The sequence below is a fragment of the Phalacrocorax aristotelis genome, chromosome 1 (genome assembly GCF_949628215.1).
Source record: "Phalacrocorax aristotelis chromosome 1, bGulAri2.1, whole genome shotgun sequence".
NCBI lineage: Eukaryota > Metazoa > Chordata > Aves > Suliformes > Phalacrocoracidae > Phalacrocorax > Phalacrocorax aristotelis.
The window spans coordinates 102,755,189-102,770,354 of record NC_134276.1 but is presented as its reverse complement, the minus strand read 5'-3'; the positions used below and the strand labels follow the sequence as shown (position 1 = coordinate 102,770,354).

At 42.1% G+C, this 15,166-nt stretch overlaps 1 protein-coding gene across 7 annotated transcripts in view; it reads left to right on the top strand.

Moving 5' to 3' along the window:
- Positions 1-245: 245 nt before the first annotated feature.
- The window catches only part of ITSN1 (intersectin 1), a 147,325-nt gene continuing 132,404 nt past the window's right edge, over positions 246-15,166 (top strand). For 3 of the 7 annotated variants that reach the window (XM_075100813.1, XM_075100785.1, XM_075100840.1), the window contains exon 1: positions 458-695. The gene's annotated coding sequence lies outside the window, so the exon portion shown is untranslated. Of the gene's footprint in view, positions 306-457; positions 735-15,166 lie in introns of those variants that run through there. The other 4 variants (XM_075100803.1, XM_075100794.1, XM_075100830.1 and 1 more) reach the window with 4 other exon arrangements.

The window sequence follows — 15,166 nt, the reverse complement described above, 5'->3', positions numbered from 1 at the left end:
GGTGATTGGCCACAGCTGCCACCGATCGGCACAGAAGCGGAGGCGGGATTGGGTAGGGCGGCTGTCACTCGCTACGAGAGGAGGCGGGGAGAGGCGACCACCACCCCCGCCTTCCCTCCCACAACCGGCGGCGCGCGAGACTACGCGGCCCAGCAGGCTGTGGGGCGCGGCGGTCGCCCAGTGTAACTACCCGGGAGCGGGGCCAGGACACGGCCGGTAGTGGGGTGGGGGGCGGAAGAAACATCGGCTTGAGCTACACTTACATAAAATAAAGGGGCGGGCTGGCCGCCCCCCACCCCGCAGAGGTGAGGAGGCCAGCCCGGCCGCACCCCCTCCCCCCGCCCCACCGGCTCCGCTCCCTCCGCGCTGACCCCCTTGGCAGAGCTTTGATTGGCCGGAGGAGGCCGGGTCCCCGCCTCCCTCCCGGCCTCTGATTGGCGGTGTTCGCCTGCCCGTCGCGCTGGACTGGCGGGGCGCGAGGGAAGCCGTGGCCGCGCGTCAGTACGGCGGCTGTGAGGGGTTGCGCGAGCCAGGGCTCCGCCCCCTCGCCGCCCGCCAGAGGGTGGCTGAGGAGGCAGCGGGAGGGGATGGTGCGTCTGGCGGAGGCGGTGGCGGGCGCCGCTGCTTCGGCTCCTCCATCCCCCCCGCCGTCGCCATGGGTGTGAGTAGGGTCCCCCGACCCACGCAGATATGAGGTACTGCCCGGCGCCGGGAGGAGACGGGTAGAAGGAGGGGTGAGTGGGAGGAACGACACCCCCTCATGGGGAGTGGCGACGGTTCACCCCAGGCCAACGGCGCCCGGCGCCCACCCGCGGCGGGGGGGGGAGGGCTGCCTCCGCCACCTCCCGCCGCCTCAGCACGGTACCGGCGACCGGGCGTGTCCCCGCTGACAGGCGCCCGGTGCCCGGCGTGGAGAGCAAGGCGTCCCTGCTCCTCTTCATCCCCCTCAGCGCCGCGGTCGTCGCCGGTGTGGGCGGCCGGCGTGTTGCGGGGGGCGGCGCGGAGCCGTGAGGTGGGCTCCCGCGGGATGCGCCTCTCGCGCGGGTCCGGCGCCGGCTGCTGCGCGCCGCCGCTTATCTTCCTCGGGCTGCCCCCCTCTTTTTTTTTTTAAACTATTATTGTTTTAATTTTTATCGGTACCTCACCGGACTGGGTGTTCGCGGGTGCTGTTTTTGCGTAGCGACGGTTTTGCGTGTGGAAGAAAGCAGGGCAATGCGGCGGGGGGAGCGCCCCGGTTCGTGCGCGCTGGCTCGGCGGTAGCGTTAGCCCTCGCCGTCACAAGACAGCCATCGCTCCCGGAGGGAGCCGTGTACCGGCCACCCGTGTCCTCCGGGTGATCTCGGACGTGGAATGCAAGTGGTGGGTTGTGCGGCTGCGGGTAGCGGGTTTCCCTTTACCGCGTTAAGTAACGATTATTCCCCCGCTGCCTCCGTCCTCTTTGCTCCGGGCTTGCCCCTTCGACGCATACGGTTCGCCCCGGTGCGAAGTGAAGGAGGAATGCCATTCCTCACGGCTTGAAAAGGGCACACGACCAATTGAGCGAGGGAATGTTGTCAGGGCGTCAGGAAAAGGAAACTGGTACATGGTCGGGTTTTTGTCCCTTCATTTCTGTTTGATTGGGATTAGCAGACAACTTTGTGGATAATATTTCCCGTGGACATCTTTTGTTCTGATTCTGCTGCTCCTTTATTTTGAAAGAAACGTGCTTTTTGCTTTTAGAAAACAATATTTTCTGTGAACTCTACCTTTCTGTGGGGCGTGGATGTCATGATAGGGAAAACACTTCCATAGATCATTAAAGAGGTGTTGTTTGGTAAATAATTCTAGTTAGTAAAATAACTAGCATTCCAGATATGGTAGTGTGGTACTTGTTAAAGCAAGAAATACTCTGTTGTCCTATACCTTTTCCCACCCTGCAGTCTTAAGGTGTGATTTTTGTTTAGAACTTGTATAAAAATATATGTTTAAGGTAATAGCTATTTATTTTAATAAAATATCTTAAGACAACCTCCAAATGCTTGCTTTTTTTTTTCCCTAAATCAAAAAGCCAAGCTGCGTTTAGGTACTGATGACTCTGGAGAGTGTTAGACTGTGCAGTGTTATTCTGTGCTGTGTTAGACACCCTTTCTTTCTTTCTTACGTTTTTTGTTCTAGTCACCAGTAACTTCCCTCGATGAGTATGACCAGGTGGTGTCTTTATACAGTATAGTTTTTAACACACTAGTGAATTGATACTGAATTCTTTCTGTTTTAAAATGCTCACACTGCATCCCCAAAGTCCTTCTTGAGGGAGTGAGGTATGGAAGGAGTTTTGCAGGTCAGCTGTATTCAGATTTCCAGGTACAGGAGTGGGGGGGGTGTGTGTACCTGCTTGTGGATGGTGAGGAGATGTACTGATAGCATATAGAAGCGCAGGTATAGAAAACAGCTGCATTCTTTTTGTGAACTCTTAATTTAGGATATGCAGCTGCCTGTGTTTAAGCGTGCATGTAAGTCAGAGCAGCTTGAGCCATTTTAGCTTGCGTGATTAGCACTTGCATGCTCTCACTGATTTTGGCAGCTTTACAGGGGTCATGTTTCGTACAGATGAACTGTTTCTGAACAGTTTCTCCAGTGTATTAGGCTCAAACTTAATTTGAGCTGAGCGGGCTGCTCTTTGCACTTGCTGCTCTGCAAACTACACTTAATTCTTTCAGTTCTAGTGTTCCGTCTATAATATCCCACTGTCTTTTATTCCAGATAAGTTCCTTTTCAGAGTAGCTGTGTTTTCTTGATAATTTTCCTTTATATCCTGATTCAGTGGAATAACTGCTTAGATACAGTAAAATAGGAATTGGTATCTCAAAATAAACCAGTGACCTGCAGTGTCTGTTCTGTCTCACGCTGCTGTTAGCTGTTCGGTGGAAAGTCTGCATGCCCTTTCCTTAATACCTCTAATCATGCAATTAGGATAGATTTGGATTCAGGAAAGAATGTGAATCCAGCAATTAAATAATTCTGAATAATGATGTTGAATAGCCTTTCTGCTCTATCTTTGTACTGTAATCATAGATTGTAATTTTAGTTTTTAGTAGGACAACACCAGGGAAAATAGGAATGTAAGAGTTTCATTTGTAGAATAAAAAGTTAAGGAAAATGTCGGCAATGGCTTAAGGAATGGGGAGAAGATCATAATGGAGAGTTATCAACTATGAACATTTGTTTATGCTGTGTTTAGTAAGAGAGTAGAATACAAGCAGAAAGACTTGTTTGTAATATGCATTTCAGGTGGGGGTGGCTCAGTAGTTAACCTGCATGGAACCAAAGAGATCAGATGGAGTTTTTTTAATTTTGGCTATAAAAATAAACCAAAGGTTGCTTCTACTCCTGTTGTCTGCTAGAAACTTGGAACACTTGTTGCTATTGTATTTAATACAGCTACTGAACTTAAAATGCCCCCTCACAGTAAGTTGGCTTTGTTTTTACTTGCATGGCATGAAATTGGGTGGTGTGGTAGACAGTTAGAAATTTGGTCCAGTCTAAGATCTAATGATACCTTATTTGTGCACGTAAAACCTTACTGTGAGGTGCTAAAATTTCTGTATGATATGTAGCAAAAGTAATTACCCTCTGCTTAAGAGTATGCTTTCTAAAATTAAAAAATAACATGACAGTTTGCACTGATTATTTTTGTGTGGCATTGTTATGTCTTGGTATTTTAATTGCAGATTACAGTATTCATAACTGTATTTGCGGGTCCTTCATATGACAAAACAAAAATTATGCGGTTTTGGGGTGTTCATGTAGATGTCTAGTTAATCCACTTGTCTAGAATGAATCTCTTTAGAGAGCTTCGTGTGTGTGTAAGGGGTAGAGGTGGTCAAGTTCTTGATAGACCATGCACCATTTGCATAGGGGAGATTAGTTTCTAATTACTGAGCTTAAATGCTTTTCTACAACTGAAACTGGAATTTATCTACGTACTTCAGGGTGTCAGAGGATTAACTTCTTGGGAAGAATGGAAAATGAATGGACATTAAATAATGTTGTGTGGGGAGGAGTGAAAAGAGGTATGTCTTCCTCAGAAAGAAAGGGGTCTTTTCCTTTTATTTATCTTGCAAAAGGTGTAGTTCTGCAATATTCCCTTCAATGCAATCAGTCAAAATGCAGGAAAAGACATAGTATGTACCTGGTTTGGTTTTCTCTTCTGACATATATTGAACTTACATATGTTAGATATTACATTTTCCTTTTTCATGTGTTGTTTCTAAGGTAATTGAATTAATTGGTGCTAGTGTCATTTCATTGGTCATCTTCCCTTTTCTCTGTAAAGTCAACTTTTCACAAGTGTTGTGTGTATGAAATGTGTGTCTGGAATTTTGAAATAATCATATTATTAATTGCCTGAAACGTAAATCTCTGCTGTATGTTTCTCTTTCACAATAGATCTCAATCTCCCTTCCCCTGTTCTGTTTCTCATGGTTGTATGTGCCCACAGGATATTTGTTGTGACCACACTTTTGACAGCTGAAGTCTAAAGACTGTGAATTTATAAGAGTAAATTTTTGTGTGATGGCAATCCTTGAAAATCATGGGCTTGATGGTATGTTCTAGTATTATAGATGCATATACTAGTACTAAAATTATAGATTGGCAAGCTCCAGTAATACTATTAAAATAATTTCACTGAAGACCTGTTGTCTCAAGAGTTTAGTTTTTCCCTTGTATTTTGATGGGTAGTTCTTTCTAACTTCCATGGGGATTCTCCACCTAAATATCTTTTAAGGATCTATACCTGAGGATGACTATTCTACTATAAATGACTGGACAGTGGTTCATCTTTGCATCATTTCAAGATACAGTTTTACTTGCCCCATATAAATGCACCGTTTGTAGATAATAGTTATTAATTTACTTCCAAAACACAGAGAACACCTGGGTTTAAATCCATGGTCTCTGAAAGAATGATTGTGGAGAGCCACCTGAAATAGTTGGATCTTCTCTACAAGATTAATAATGAAGCTTCTATGTAGTACATTGCTTTCTGTACTTTCATACATAATTGTAAATACTATTTGCAACAATTAAATATACCTACAAAATAATTAATGACCTATATATGGGACTTACTTGCAGCATTTGGAAAATTTCTCACTCAAACCACACATAATATACCTAAGGTAGTATCTTTGGACCAGTTTACTACCTAGCTGCTCTACTTATCTTTTAGCCATGCTTTTTAAAGATGCTTTCCAAAGGTAATTCCCAGACTTTACAACTGAGAGTAAAGCAATAGAAAGTGAAGTTTTTAATGGAATATATACTTCATAGTAGAAACTTTCAACTAGAATCACACACGTTGTGAGCAGGTAGTCTGGGTTTACCAACATCCTTGACAGTTAACTGCAGTTTTTATCTTGCTCTGCACTTTTGAAGAAAGCAGCAGTCAATTTCTGTGACTGGTGTTATGATTTGTATGTGTTTTTATGAACAGTGTGTTAGGCATAACTAAAGCACCTTCACTGTATTATCTGCCCACAGATTTCTTCAACAGAATTTTTGAGACTTAAAGGACTGAAATAAACAATTCTGCATTAAAATTAAAGCTGTATGTTTGAGTGCTTACTGAAGATACTGAGTGGCAAGAAATGTAGAGCAGAGATTTCTAGTTTCTCAAATTTGACAGCCAGAGTTTCTGTACTGATAACTTTATTAGGGTTTGAAGACTGCCACACCACAGTTTACCAGCAGGCAGCTTTCCTCAGCTTTGTAATCTGATACATGTGTAGAACTGTATTAAGATTTTGAGGTAAAGACTGTATGCTAACTCTTAAATGAGACAGTAACTGTTTTAAGCAATCAATAATAGTTTTGCAGCATGCTACAAAGTAAGTTGTCAATAAATATAACAGATATGGAAATCAAATTGTTGAATTCCTTCTGTGATTCTGCAGGCCTGCTAAGATCCAAATGTACCTGTGTCAGAGTTGCACTGGAGAAACAGGAACTTTATTAATATCGGATAGTACTTTTAAGTCTCTCAGTGCGAGTACCTAGAAACAGTATATGAGAAAAATATTAACATGATGTCTGGTTGCATGTTTAAGAAAGAGCAACCACCCATCTTGGGGAAAAAGTAGAAAGGTATCTATCGTTTTCTAAATAATGCTTGTCCTGCAAACTATACATTAACTTTTTGTTAGTTGCCTTACCGGTTGAACTGTAAAGAAGTCCAATATTGACTACTAGGAAAGTAATTCCAACTGTGTGTCCGTACAGAATAGAACAGTCTTGGGTGCCCATTTAGCTGAAGAAACTGTGTAAAGTCAGCCGCAGGGACAGTCAGATGCTTATCAGTGATGGTTACCTTCATATTATGTTACAATTTAATACATATAGTTGTGTTTTGGGAAAGATGCTTGTATATTAAGTGTTCATATGACTGATCGGAAGATTGAAGATACAACTGAGCTAATTTTTGTGTTTTGAGGTCACCACTTCGTTATTAAAAAAAGCCTCTTATTAGTAACTGTAAAAATACATATACTCTAGCTTTATATTACAATTTCAAATTAACAAGCACAAGAATATGGACTGCCCTGTAAATTGTAAGGTGCAATATTTAACATTTTTTTTAAAGTTGTTTTAATAGGTCATGGCAGAATCAGTCAAAACTTCAGTTTTATCTTTTCTGCCAGTCTTGCAATGAAAGATTATAAAGGCTGAGCAGATCTATTCAATTGCCTAGTTCCAGTTATATTATGCTATGTTTAGATGTTAGCTTCACATTGTTAATCGCTCATCCTGCAAGCTGTTCTGTTTGAACATGTGGTTGTACCCATACAAAGCTGGCAGTTGAAGAGAATCTGTTGCAATATATAGATGCACCTGTGAAGAGTTCCTTGCAGGTACATGGCTTTCAGCCATGTACAGATTCTGTATGGATTCCTGTGTTTGTGATGAGGTTTAGGCAGAAGCTTAATTATGCATTGTAAGGTTCTAGTAACTTCCATAAATCTTCAGGGTATTTTAGGGAAGTAAGATTCTTTCTTTCTTACAGAGAATCGTGAACAAAAGCCGACAACTTCAGAGTTCTGTTTTGTAATAAAATGTCAGTAACCTGATCATGTACTAAAGGGGATGGTGTAATAGTTTAATTTCTTGCACGAAAATATTGAAATTTTTTTCTTTGAATCCTTTGTGAGTCCCAGGTGGATAAACTTCTTTCTCTTTTTTTCTCAGGCAGACAGATAGGCTCCTGTGATATTCAGGGATTTTTTGGTTGGCTGGTTGTTTCTGCATGGGCATCCAGTATAATTGGCTTTTTTTAGATAGCAGTTCTCTGACCTGGGCCTTCAATGCATCTACTGCCTGTGCTACTGCAATGTTTGCTTTCCTAGGTCCTTGCCTTCACCAGTCAACATTCTTCTTATCTGTTCTTTTTGTGTGTTTTTCCCCTTCTATCTGTATTTCTTCACTGTAATGATCCTATATATTTCAGCATTATCTAAAGGCTGGCAGGTGTTCTTTCCCACTTAAGCTTTGTATTTTGATGTTGGTTGATTTTATTCTGTTGATGTTTGTAGGAGCCAATCCCAACAAGGAAAGTCTGTGTAAACTAAACTACTGGAAATAGTTTGTAGAGCTACCTGAAATACTTCTAAAATTTTCTCACAAAGAAGCTCCATTTTAATACCTCTGTTTTGCAGTGTGTGCTCCAATTGCAAAACAGTGTAATAAACAACAAAGAGAAGAAAGAAGAATTTTTTGTTAGAATGAACTAGTGTAGAATTAAGTTGCTGTAGGTATTTAGGCAAGTATTAAACTTAAGAACTAGACATGTAACAAAGCTTTCCCCCCATTCTTTTCCAACTACTCCTTATAGTTGTCTCTTTTTTGAATTCCAGTTTGTAAAACTTAAATTCAGAGGAAAAGTTCAAAATGTAGGAGTGTTAAAATATGTTTTCACATGGCAAGGACATCTGTACTTAAATTCATGGCCAGACATTGTGGATTTTGGAGATGTTTAATGATGAAGTTTGAAAACATCCATTATCCAGCTTAGAAGTTTCTGGATGTTCTGCTGCTCTGTACTTATTCTACTTAAAACCACAATAAGCAATATAATAAGCTCATAGAAGAACAAATAGCAACCTACTATCAAACATAATGTGCTAATTTTAAGAAATATGATAGAAATCAAGTGTGTCTTGTAGACAGTGTCTGCTGAAAAATGGTATTGCTTCAAGGAAATGTTTCCAAACTCTGTGATGACAAGGGTAGAGGAAGAAAGCAAGGCGTTCCATTTTATGTGTAGCGTAGCACTTGACTAGATGTAATGTTTGCATTACTGATAAGCTCTGACTGGCTGTGGTCAGGAGTAGTCAGTGGCTTAGCTGGTATCAATAAGTCTGTCTTAGTGTTGAAAATTCCTGTTTGTCAAGAGCCCTTGACATGGCAAAGAGGTTCATACTGGACTTTTGAAGAAGAGACCTTGTAGTCCACATGGAACTAAAATAGCTGGATCCTCCCACTCTAATAGTGAGTACCTCCCACTATTGTGCTTCTATGGTCTCTGAACAGGGCTTGCTGATGGGAAGCTGCTAAGGGTGTTATCCATGCTCAGAACATGCTTCATTACCACAGTTCTTATCAGAATAATCTGAATGGAGTTGAGGCTTGTGCAGGATTTCCACTTTAACAGTTTCCATGCTTTTTTGATTAATCAGTCATCCTTTTTGCACAATCAGAAGTTATAGATGAACTGTAAGTCATACAGCTCTGTACAATAACTGGAATCTACTCTTGGGAAACAGAACAGATTCAGTGCTGACTTTACAGTGTCAAATGCAGTGATGGACTGATTCCTTAAATGTATCCCAAACATATATTTGACACTACTGTTTAAACTCAGCATCTAAATCTGCTTAAAATTTGCACTGTCTGTAGAAGCTGCAAGGGAAACAATTTTGTTTTGTGTGGGTTTTTTTTTGGTGGAGGGAAAAAGACTTTTGAGTCAAGTGCTCAATATTATTCTGAACTGCTGACAAATGCTATTGTATGACTTTTAAAATATTAGTTTATTTGTATTAACTAGTTGGGTGAATTTAACCTGAAGAATTTAATCTGCTATTATTTTAGAACTTACAGACAAATCCATGTGCACTTATGTAATAACCCAGAAGCATCCCTAAGTAAAGATGTCTTTTAAAAAAAAACCAAAGAAACCCACCAAAACAACAAAACAAAAACCCCACAAACCAGTGACCAAACCCTGCCTGAACTTACCTGATGCGTTCTATGAACTTTTATATAAGACCTTGCTACTTTGGTGCTCATTCCTATTCTATGTTAGGAAATCTGGCAGTTTTATTTTAATCTCTTTGTGTTACCTAAGACTTTTCAGCTAGTGTTATGGGGAATATCCTGGTGAAGACTGTGGACTAGTTAGTGATGGCATTTATATGGGCAGTTAAATGGAATTTAAAAGCTAAATTTGCATTGGAAGCCGATTGTCCTGAGCCAAGTGGTAATGTCTGACATGCTATGTGAATAACAAATAAATAAGGGAATACTGGGTGAATAAAAGCAGCACAGTATTTTTGTGTGTGTGCGCTGGTGTCTGAGACTAGCCATTTTAGCATCAGATCATCTTAATGCCCCCACATTAAAGCTGCTGGTGTTGTGGGAGAAAAATAGAAAAGTTTGAAAATATTTGATAAAACCTTTCTTCAAAAGAAAGAAGACTAAAACAAACAAAAATGCTGAAGGCAAGCCTTTTTGATGTGAACATCATCTGATCCTACAGAGTGTAACTCTTAATTTGTACAGCAAAGACTAAATTTGGGGTGATGTGGTATCTCCGAGTATTTAGGCACCACCATTTGTTTATGCTGTTTCTTGATTCTTTGTCAGACTACAGCAGAAGACTTGAGGGTTCAGTATTAGAATTCAGAATTTCATGGTCAGGTGACAAACTGGTAGGATCTGGGCTAGTTTCACTCTGCTCCTGCTTGTGTCTAGATACAGGCTTCAGAGTCCTTACTGAGAAAAGAGCAGGGCTGCAGGACTAAAAAGTAGGAATATATAGAACTGTGTTGCTTTTTTTTTGTCCTGGCCTCACCATTTGCTTGGAGGCAGGGATAAGAGAAGTGGAGCTTTGACCTTTTGGCGTTTTTGGCTCTTATTAGTTGCTGGCTTGAGGAATTGAACATGTTCCAGGGATGACATGTTAGCTGAAATTTCAGCAGACTGAAAGACTGTAGTCTTTTCAGCTGGTAGTTGTTTCTGGATACTTGGTAGGCTCCATTGATAGCTGAATAATAAACCTTCTGCCTATTGTGTGGTTGGTTTGGGGTGGTTTTTTGGGTTTTTTTTTTTTTTTATGGAGTTTTAAGGACTTTTGTATAAGTAAGAGGGAGGATTCTTCGTTTGGTGGTTTTGATAGATGATTAAGTTTATGTGATCAAAAATAACATGAAGCTTCAGAAATAATTTTACATTTTTCCTGCTCTATGTGCTTTGAGCAGGAAAATGTTACGCTGTAGCTCCAAGGAAAATGGGATTCCCTGATAGTGTTGCTTAATTTTGATAATTTCTGGAATTTGTTATGGTAAAAAGTTCCTGCTTTTCCTGCATTACCTTGGTCCGGTCCTGAGTTAAAATACCTGGGATTTGTTAGGAAAAGCAAGGTACAGGCTATTTGGGGCAGGGCAACACCTACATTAAAATAGCTTTCCTGAGGGTATGTAGGGAATATAATCATATTGAATCTCTTAAATGGTTATTTTTGAAATTAGGCATTTGGCTTGCGAAGTTCAAAATGGTGACAGAAATTTAGTCCTCTTATTTAAAACAAAACCTCAAAAACCTGCAAGTGTTGTGAATCAAGAATGCTGACTCAGCTAAACTTTGCACTGAAATGAAACCTAGGAAGCCTACATGTCGAAATTCTTGTGAAATTTCATTTCCTTTTGTGTGGAGGTTTATTGTGCTTTACTATCCTTTCCCAGCTTCAAAAGGGGGGGGGGGAGGATAATTTAATTAAAAATTTAATTTAAAATAATTTAATTTAAAAAAAGAGAAGTTTATTGAATCCTCCAGATGGAACAATGCATTGAGACACTTTGTAGCTAGAGAGGTTTAAAAAGACAATAAGTCTAAGGGGCAAGAAAAGGGCAGAAGGCTACAAATAGTGTGGGTACACCAGTATGCGGCTTTCCAAACTTAGTTTGCTCTGATTATTGTTTTTAAGGTGGCAGCATCAGTTTCTAGTCTTTCTAGCTCTGCACCAGGCCACATACAAGAGGTAGCCCTTGGTTTTTCTGACAGTCCCCAGGTACTTTTCTGGCGTAGCTTAGATACTTAGGATGACCCACGCACTACAGCTGGGGAAGAGAGATGGAAAAACATCATCAGCCAAAGAGGAAAAATGGGAGCCTGTCTCAACTAAGGCATTTTAAACAGCTGCCTGTTGAGTTCAGTTGTTATCCCTGTACTATATTATGGAAGAGATGAATATTGTCTAGTAATAATTCCTTCTTGTATTAGCTTGGCTTTGTCTCTTGTTAAAGATAAAGACTTTATTCTGTGAAGATTTAAATAGAAACAAAGCCTTATTGCCATAAAAAGAAAAAAGCAGAGGTTACTTAAATGGCTTCCATCTTTTTATTTGTAGACTTCTAAAATATGTCTTCTGAGGATTCACACATAAGCCAATGCATATAAACCTAATATTAGGCTTGATTTTTCTTAGTTATTTTTTCGAGATACCTAGAGTCTTTCTTTGACTTGTTTATGAGCTAAGGGAAACTGTGCTCTTGAACTCTCATCATCTTTGATTCTTGTTTTGCTGAGAAATAATGCTGTAACTGATGTGCTTGTGGGCATATAGTAGGGAGGCTGAACCTTTTTACAGATATGCACATCAGGAGACTTATAGCAGGAGCGGTTGTATCTGAAAACAGGGACAACCAAATTGCCGCTTTCTTTTGAGAGCTTACAGAGCCCAAATTACATACACGTGCAGCTACTGCTGTGGAGCCGACATGTTCATGTGGCTGTTAATTTTAAATCTCCAGAAGATTCCCTAATAAACTCTTACAGGGGACATGGAAGTATTAGTAAAGTTGGCGTGTTGGTGGTGTGGTGGTGGGGAAAAAGTGTCTCATGGAAGTGCTGTTCCACAGGAGAGGAGTCTTGAGTGATGTGCCTGTCCTTGCAGAGTAACAGCAACCTGCATACCTAAAATGTGTGTGTCTGTTTATTTACCTGTTCCTGGTTATCTGATTTGTTTTAAATTGCTCTAGTTTTGTAATGACCTCAGATTTGCACTGTATCTTGAAGCAGTGTTCAGCAGTGAACATACTTTTCTCCTCCCACTAGGAATAGGCTAAATTTGTTGGGAAAGTATTTGGCACTTATATTCAGTTCATTCTGTTTGAAAAATATCTCAGCAGCTGGTTGCTATAGAGTCATTATATCTCTTCCAGATTTTAATGTTTAGTGGGTTGGATACAGTGGGGAGGTTATTGGCAAGGTAACTGAAAAAATGTGTTAAGTTCTTTTTCTCTTGGGGTGATACTGGCTTAGTGCCTCTTTGTAGGACTTCTTTATTACTGTTTTTCAATGGCTTGCATGAGCAGTGCTGTTGGTGGATGCTGTGACCTCTGGCACTGAGTATCTGGTTACTCATATTTTTGGCCAGGCTGTAGCATTTTAATGCTATGGCTCATTTTTTTCTTGCATCTTTGTGTATCAGTTCTGTTGGCATGCCAATCTAGAGATAAGCTTTTAAAAAATGAGGTTGAAATGAGTTTGTTATAGGACTGCAACACTTAAATTTGCAGTAAAACCAATACCAAAATCAGATCTCTCTTGCAACTGGAACAACTACTTGGAACAACTGTGGTCTTTCCCCCCTGCCCAAGCTTTTTGGGTTTTTCTTGGGTTTTGTTGGTTTTTTTGTTCGTTTGTTTTCTTCATAGTGCTTAATTTACAAATGATTTAGGTATGTCACTGGGGCTTGATACTCTGAAATTGCTGTTTTCCAAAGCAGATCAATTCTGTCACACAGATAATATTTTCTGGGATTTGGTTATAGAGGAAGGCCAAGGCCCACTTGGAACTAAATCTGTCAAGGGATGTCAAGGATAACAAGAAGGGCTCCTTCAAATAAATCACTACTGAAAGAAACACTGGGGAAACTGTCGGCCCACTGCTGAATGAGGTAGGGACCCTGGTGATACAGGATGCAGAGAAGACAGAGTTACTGAATGCTGTCTTTGCTTTAGTCTTTACTGCTAAGGCCGGCCCTCAGGCACCCCAGCCCCCAGAGGTGAGTGGGAAAACCTGGAGAAAGGAAGACTTCCCCTTGATGGAGGAGGATTGGGTCAGAGATCATTAAGGCAAACTGGATCCTCACAAATCCATTGGCCCAGATGGGATGCACCCATGAGTGCTGAGGGAGCTGGCAGATGCTGTCACTGAGCCACTCTCCAACATCTTTGAAAGGTCATGGAGGAAAGGACAGGTGCCCGAGGACTGGAGGGTAACCAGTGTTGCTCTGGTCTTCAAAAACGGTAAGAAGGAGGACCCGGGGAACTATAGGCCAGTCAGCTGCACCTCCATCCCCAGAAAGGTGATGGAACATTTCATTCTGGAGGTCATCTCCAAGCATGTAGAAGAAGAGAAGGTTATCAGAAGTAGTCATCATGGATTCACCAAGGGGAGATCATGATTGACCAACCTGATAGCCTTCTATAATGGCGTGACTGGCTGGGTAGATGAAAAGAGAGCAGTGGATGTTGTTTACCTCAACTTCAGCAAGGCTTTTGACACTGTCTCCAATAGCATCCTCACAGGTAAGCTTAGGAAGTGTGGGTTAGATGGGTGGGCAATGAGGTGGATTGAGAACAGGCTGAATGGCAGAGCTCAGAGGGTCATGACCAACAGGGCAGAGCCTGGTTGGAGGCCTTTCACTAGCAGTGTTCCCCAGGGGTCTGTGCTGGGTCCAGTCCTGTTCAACATAGTCATCAGTGACCTGGATGAAGAGACAGAGTGCACCCTCGGCAAGTTGGCTGATGATACAATACTGGGAGGAGAGGCTGATACACCAGAAGGCTGTGCTGCCATTCAGTGAGACCTGGGCAGGCTGGAGAGCTGCACCGAGGGGAACCTGATGAAATTCAACAAGAGCAAGTGCAAGGTCCTGCACCTGGGGAGGAACAACCCCATGCACCAGTACAAGCTGGGGGCTGACCTGCTGGAAAGCGGCTCTGTTGAGAAGGACCTGGGAGTGCTGGTGGACAACAAGCTGACCCTGAGCCAGCGATGTGACCTTGTGGCCAAGAAGGCCAACGGTATCCGGGCTGCATTAAAAGGAGTGTGGCCAGCAGATCGAGGGAGGTTATCCTCCCCTTCTACTCTGCCCTAGTGAGACCACATTTGGAGTACTGTGTCCAGTTTTGTGCTCCCCAGTTTAAGAAGGATGCAGAACTGCTTGAGCAAGTCCAGCAGAGAGCTACCAAAATGATCAGTGGGCTGGAGCATCTCTGTTATGAGGAAAGGCTGAGACACCTGGGTTTGTTTAGCCTGGAGAAGAGAAGACTGAGGGGGGATTTCATCAATACCTATAAATACCTAAAGGGTGGGTGTCAGGACGATGGGACTAGGCTCTTTTCAATAGTGCCCAATGACAGGACAAGGGGCAATGGGCGCAAGTTGGCACACAGGAAGTTCCACCTAAACATGAGAAAAAAAACTTCTTTCCTGTGAGCGTGACAGAGCAGTGGAACAGGCTGCCCCAGGGAGGTTGTGGAGTCTCCTTCCCTGGAGACATTCAAAACCCACCTGGATGCGGTGCTGTGCCCCCTGCTCTGGGTGTGCCTGCTCAAGCAGGGGGGTTGGACAAGATGATCTCTGGAGGTCCCTTCCAACCCCTACCATTCTGTGATGCAGTGATATTGACATATGCAGTCCTCCAGAAGATCAAATCTTAAACATTTGTCAATGTAATCAAAGAAATAAGCCAGCCTGAAACATAGGGTATGGTCTGGATTGCTCATGCACTTAATCTGGTTTCACTTCAGAATTTTTCAAGAATGGCCTTCTCGCAAGGGTTGGCATAAGCTATGTGTATTGTTCTAATGCCTGTATCTTGTTTGTCTGTTCAGGCAGGTATATGTTC